Source organism: Mus caroli, chromosome 11 (assembly GCF_900094665.2).
Source record: "Mus caroli chromosome 11, CAROLI_EIJ_v1.1, whole genome shotgun sequence".
Taxonomy (NCBI): domain Eukaryota; kingdom Metazoa; phylum Chordata; class Mammalia; order Rodentia; family Muridae; genus Mus; species Mus caroli.
The window spans coordinates 13,207,093-13,213,371 of NC_034580.1; positions in this window are offsets into that span (position 1 = coordinate 13,207,093).

Genomic DNA, 6,279 nt, shown 5'->3' on the forward strand with positions numbered 1-6,279 from the left:
AAGAATTCTAATTTACATTATAGATGTATAAGATTTGGTTCACACAATCAGCCTTCACATAAACTGCCTATTTTCACGACAGTGTGTCTTTAAAGTACGGAGAGAGCAAATTCAAATCAATCTGACCCAAGTTGATAGCTATCTTTGTCCTTAATACAGAATCATGGTCTTCTGCTTTTCATTCACTAACTGTTCAGTGGTGAATCATCACCTAGCTCGTAACACCCACCTTTGTTGGTAGATATCAAACCTCCCAACACAGTTATACATGGTCTTGTTGGACAAGAAATACACCACTAAATGAGTTCAGTCTTCCTGAGCATAGCGCTTTTACTGTACTGACTCTATCACATTTCTCTCTCCAGGCCATCAGTTTCAGCACTGTCTTTAACTTAGAAAAGGGGAGTAAGTCCACAGAATACTCTGCCTTTTGCCAATAACAAAAAGCTAAAAGCTATTCCTTGTGTGCCTTCTAAGATTAACTTAAAATGTAATCCCTACTCTCAGGATTGATGATGGCACAGCAGGAACAAGAGCCGTACAGCCCTCTGGGACTGTGTCCCAGTTGGGAAGCTCACTCTTGATCTTCTAGCACCATTAGCAGAAAACACCCTGTGAAGGTTCCTGGGGGACTGAATTCAGTGCTTTTGTCTGCCTGGTGAAAAACATAATAATTCTCTAACAATTCCCTTGGGATTACTCCCTCAGGAGTATCACACACAACACAAAACCTCCCCAATTGAATAACAGGTTAACAAAGAAAAAGATTGTCCCTTGAAGTTGCTAGTCTTTCAGCTTCAATTTGGGTTTAGTTTGTTATCAAATGTTAATTACTACCCCAGACCTGGTGTATTTACTGAGGCAAGCCTATGTTCCTTGCTACATGAGAAGCTGAGGCAGAAAAATTGCAAGTTCATGACTTGCCTGGATGACTTACTGAGATCCTCAAAATAGAAGGTTAAAAAAACAAACAACAACAACAACAACAACAATTCAGGATGGAATGTGTCCCAATAGTAGAATGATTGCCTACATGCACAAAACCTTGGGTTCAACCCTGAATTCAATACTCAGTGCTGAAAAGAAAATGAGGGTAGAGAGGGAAAGAAATGAAACAGAAAGAGAAAAGGATTTGGGCTAGTGAGCATGCTTGCCATTGTGGCTGATGACTTGAATTTGATCCCTGAGACTGCTTGGTTGGAAAAGAGAAATTATCCTGCCCTCTGACCTCCATGCACATGTGCTGTGACATGAAACTCCCCTCAATTAAGGAAGTGGGAAAAAATAAAGAGAAAATGCAGTATTATTTTAACCTTTATTATCATTTATATTTTAGGAAAAATATGTTAAGACCATATTAAATATAAGTGAAAGATAGTAAAAATAACAGAAAACATTCAAAAGTTTTGTTGAGTAACTATGAAATTTAGTGTAGGCCAAGTAATGAATTAATATTTTATTTTCTAGCTTTTTTCCTTTAGGGTACACACTTTTTAAACACTTAAATTATTTTATATGTATGGTTGCTTTGCATGAGTGCATATTTGTGCCTGGTGCCCATGGAGGCCAGAAGAGGATCCCCTCGAAATGGAGTTGCAGAAAGTTGTGAGCCACCATGCAAATGCTGGAAATTGAGTCCTGATCTAAGAACAGCAAGTGTTCTTTCCAGCCCCCAAAGTTGACGTTTTTACACTAATTCTATCTAAAAACATCTCTGGGCCAGTGAGAGGGCTCAGGAGTATGAATATTGTGAACTTGACACAAACATAGGCATATCTGGGATGAAGGAGTCTTAGTTGAAAAGATTCCTCCATAAAATTTGCCTAGCTGAACAGTGGTGGCCCATAGCTTTAATCCCAGCATTTGGGAGGCAGAAGCAAGTGGATATCTGAGTTTGAGGCCAGTATGGTCTACAAGTCTAGTCCAAGACAGCCAGGGCTATTACACAGAACAACTCTGTCTTGAAAAATCAAAACCCAAAACCCAAAATCCAAAAACAAAAGCCAAAAACAAAAAACAAACAAACAAACAAAAGACTTGCCTACTTGCTTATAGGTGTGTCACTTATGTGTGAAGGCCCAGCACACTATGCTGTACCTCTGGGCAGATAGTCCTAAATTGCATAAGAAACAGGCTTGAGCAAGTCATGAAAGACAAGGCAATAGGCAGCATTTCTCCATAGCATCTGCTTCAGTTACTGCTTCCAGGTTCCTGCCTTGAGTTCCTATCCCGAATTCCTTCAGTAATGGACGATGAACTGATATGTGTAACTTCCCCCCAGGTTGCTTTTGGTAATAACTAAACTAAGACAGACAATTGCTTCAACAGCTGTGGGTCCCTCGGACCCACATAAGAGAACTGACTTAATCAAGTTGTCCTCTGACCTCCTCACAAGCACCTTTGCACATGCACAAACACACAGACACACACACACATATACAAATACACACAGAGAGATACACATACACAAACACAGATACATACACACAAACACGCAGACACACACAGACACACACACACTCATACACACATACACTTTCACAAAATAAAATATTTTATTGACATAGAAATATTTTAACTGTTTTCATTTTATAAACACAATATGATTCCTGAGACTAAAACCTTAAATAAATCACCAACAAAAGAGGAATTTGTGGGATAAATAGTGGAGGAGATTTCTTAGAATTGACCCATTAGTTACAAAATGAGTTCTTTCCTTGCTAAATCAGAGAAATTATAGGATGGCAGATAAAAAGGCTATTCTATATAAGTGCATGTTCATGGAATAACTCCCATCACAAGAGAGCATTTTAAGACATCTACTGTTAATAATAAAGAATGAGGAATTATCATTTACATGCAAATACTATTTTTAATTTTTTAACATTGTACGTGTGCGGACATGTAGATGTAGCCACACATATGAGGTCAACTGCTAACTTGTATTACTCAGTCTCTTCTTCCAACATATGAGTCCCTGAGACATAATTCAGGTTGTCAGGCTTGGTAGCAAGTGCCTATACCCACTAAGTCATGTTACAGAGCTAGTTTGCAAACAGCTGAAAATAAAAATTCATATAAACCTATTGCACAGATGAAACCTCTTGACTGATTAGAAAGCATAGGTCTCCCACCCTGAATAAAGTCACTAGATTTCCTTAATTTGCCTAGTTACATAATTGAATCTGTCACTTGTAAACATACAGCTCTATTGCTTCACAGTTCTGGATCTGTGGGTTTATACGGCTGTTTCCCTGTGGAGGCTAAAAGCTTCATGGTGATTTATTCTTTCCCCAACCCTCTGCCTTCTTTCCTTATTTTTGCCATTCCTCCTCCTTTTTTTTCCCCGTTTGTGGTAAAAGTAGGTTGAAAACAATTAAAAGGGATTAAATGTGAAAAGAAATGCAGGTTTTAGGACTTATTATTGGATAAGTACTCCATAAAGACAATATAAACACGTAATAACTTTTAACATCCTCTGTACTCCTACAAATATGCTTTCTATGCAATGTAGCTGATTTCCCACACACGGGCTTTAAACAGAGCTCTGCATGCACAGGACACATGGGGGTGTAGTTTAGGAGGAGACCGTGGGTGAGTTAACATTCACATGCAGTGTCAATTTCAAGGCCACCTTCTGCTGATGTGCTGCAGTAATTACTTTGGTTGCTGGCAAACTAGAAGGCTTTGTATATTGGTGTTTATGGGAAACATGTAAGACGTACTGTATTTCTTTCAAAGGTGTTAAGCTTTCAAAATGTACAATAGAGGCTTCAATAGCCAGTTGCAACTTGCACTTACTTTCTCTGGTTTGCTGTTTTTAACAAGAGACTGTCATCCCAGGGGCTTTAAACGTTGGACAGGCTCATAAACTAATGTGTCTATAATCAAGTTATGGCTCAAGATTGTATCTTGTTCTCAAAAGTTGATGTTACTCAGCAACTGTGCCACTTTGAAGGTTTTTGTTTTTGCAAACAACGTTAAGAAAGTTGGAACCTAAGCACGCAGAACCAGGAACAGAATCCCCTGAGTATTAGGAATAAAACCCCAGTGGGACTTCTTTTGGTGTGCCTAACTCCCTCCATAATCTTTAGTGTGATTACACTTAAGACACAGCACTCTTAGGCAGAGGCAACTTTGCTTTGAATCATATGGTCATTTTTCTGAGACACCCTCCCCAATTTCTAACAGCCATTAATCCTAATCAGTTACCCCCAATTAAAACACAGGACAGATGGTTTGGCAGTTAAGAACACTTTTTGCTTTTGCAAAAGACCTGGGGTTCAGTTCCCAGAACCCACAATGTTGGCTCCCAACCACCCACAACTCTAGTTCCAGAAGACCTGACACCCGTGATGAGCTCCTTTGGCATCAGGCACCCTCACAGTGCAAGGACTTACATGAAGGTAAAACACCATACACATAGAAATAAAATAAATAAACCTAAAATTAAACAGACAAGATTTAATTCCTCCACAGACACTGGTTGATTAGGTTATGTATTTGATTTTTTACATTTATGTTTCACAGTGTACCGTAAGTAAATAAGGACAAAACCTTTAGCTACCTCCAACAATGACATAAAATTTTAGCATGGTCTCTATCTCTCCCATGCTGCTGGTGATCACATCTATGCACATGCATGTGTAATACTACATACACACGTATCAGATTTTGTTTTTGAACATTTTCAAGATCCTCCCATATGTCCCTATTTCTCTTAACACTCTGGACACGGTAAGTTATTTCTATGCCAAAGAATCTCTTAAAACATCCCGGTTTAATCTACTAATGGCTTTTCTTCTTCTAAAACAAAATGCTCTGGGCAGAATTCTAATGGCTACATCATCAGAGTGGAAATAAGGGTCTTTTGAAACTGAAAAAGGCTTCATTGAATGCAGTCTTTGAAGGCTTTATCTTATGTCCAGGAATATAAGTAATTTATGAGTAAGGAATACTTGATAAGGATTTTTATCTTATAAAATCACTTTGCTCTTGTAATGTTTTAAAATAAAATATCTCTTATCAGTTGACAATTTCATACATATAAATAATGTATTTTGATCATGTCCTCCCACAAACTCATCCCATTCCGCCCCTCTGAGCACAGCCTTCTTCCTACTTTATCTTTTTGTTTTCTCTTCTTTTCTTTTCAGTTCTGTGGAACCTACAGAGTCCATGAGCATTTCTTCCTGGGATATTGTCTCTGGCAAATAAAGGGTTTCCGTTGCTTAGTAGGCTATAAATGTTGTTAAGAGAATTTGAATGTAAAAAAAAATGGCTTTAAATTAATACACACAGCTGGGCATACAAACGCATGTCTGTATCACAGCACTAGGGAGGTAGAACTAGGGGGATCAAGAGTTCAAGGCCATCCTTGGCTACACAGTGAGTTTGAAGACAGCCTGGGCTACATGAGACCCTGTCTCAAAAGACAAACAGAAAATGCATTACTCTAAACCATAATCCCTTTGTGGGGCGCATTTTCCTCATCTATAAAATTACAGTCTCCCACTAGGTAAAAGTTAAGCATCAGAACTTCTGCTCCACGAGTGCTCCTCAGTTCAGGAGACTCTCCAGACAGTCAAGGCCAGCTCTCCCCAGCCTCCTCCTAGCTTCTCTCAGAGCCTCTTCTGCTCTGTTGTACTTCAGAACCTCATCTTAATCAGCTAAGTCACATGGACCAGTGTCCTGGAGGCTGAACCTTACTTTTCAAATATACTTACAGGTAAATAAAACTTAAAGACACATCTAGGAGACATGTGGGCATTAAAACTTCCCCAGAGCTTGCAAACTGAGTTCGAGAATACGACTATGATCAACTTGAATTTACTCCAGAGCCTCAGGAAAGGCTGCCTTCACCTAAACCAATCAATGTTGCAAATTATCTCAAGAGACTCAAGAACAGAAACACACGGTCATCTCCATAGATGCCGAAAAGGCATTTAGACAGACTCCAGCATCTTTTCACATTAAAAGTTCTGAAGAAATCCAGAACAGAAGGAAGATGTCTCAACATAGAAATGCTACATATGACAAACATGCAGCTAATATTGTGGTGATGTGATTTTCTATAGATACCTGTTATATTCTTATATTATATGAGACTGGAACTTTTGCTTGGCCTCTGAACCAAAGTTAATAACACAGCTTGAAGCAGCTCAAGACTTGAGACTGTTATCCTCCTGTGCATTCAGCCTGTTTGTTTAACCTGCTCTTAAGACAACAATGTAACAGTCAACCTTACTAGCCTGGGATTTCCCATGCAATTACCCTTTA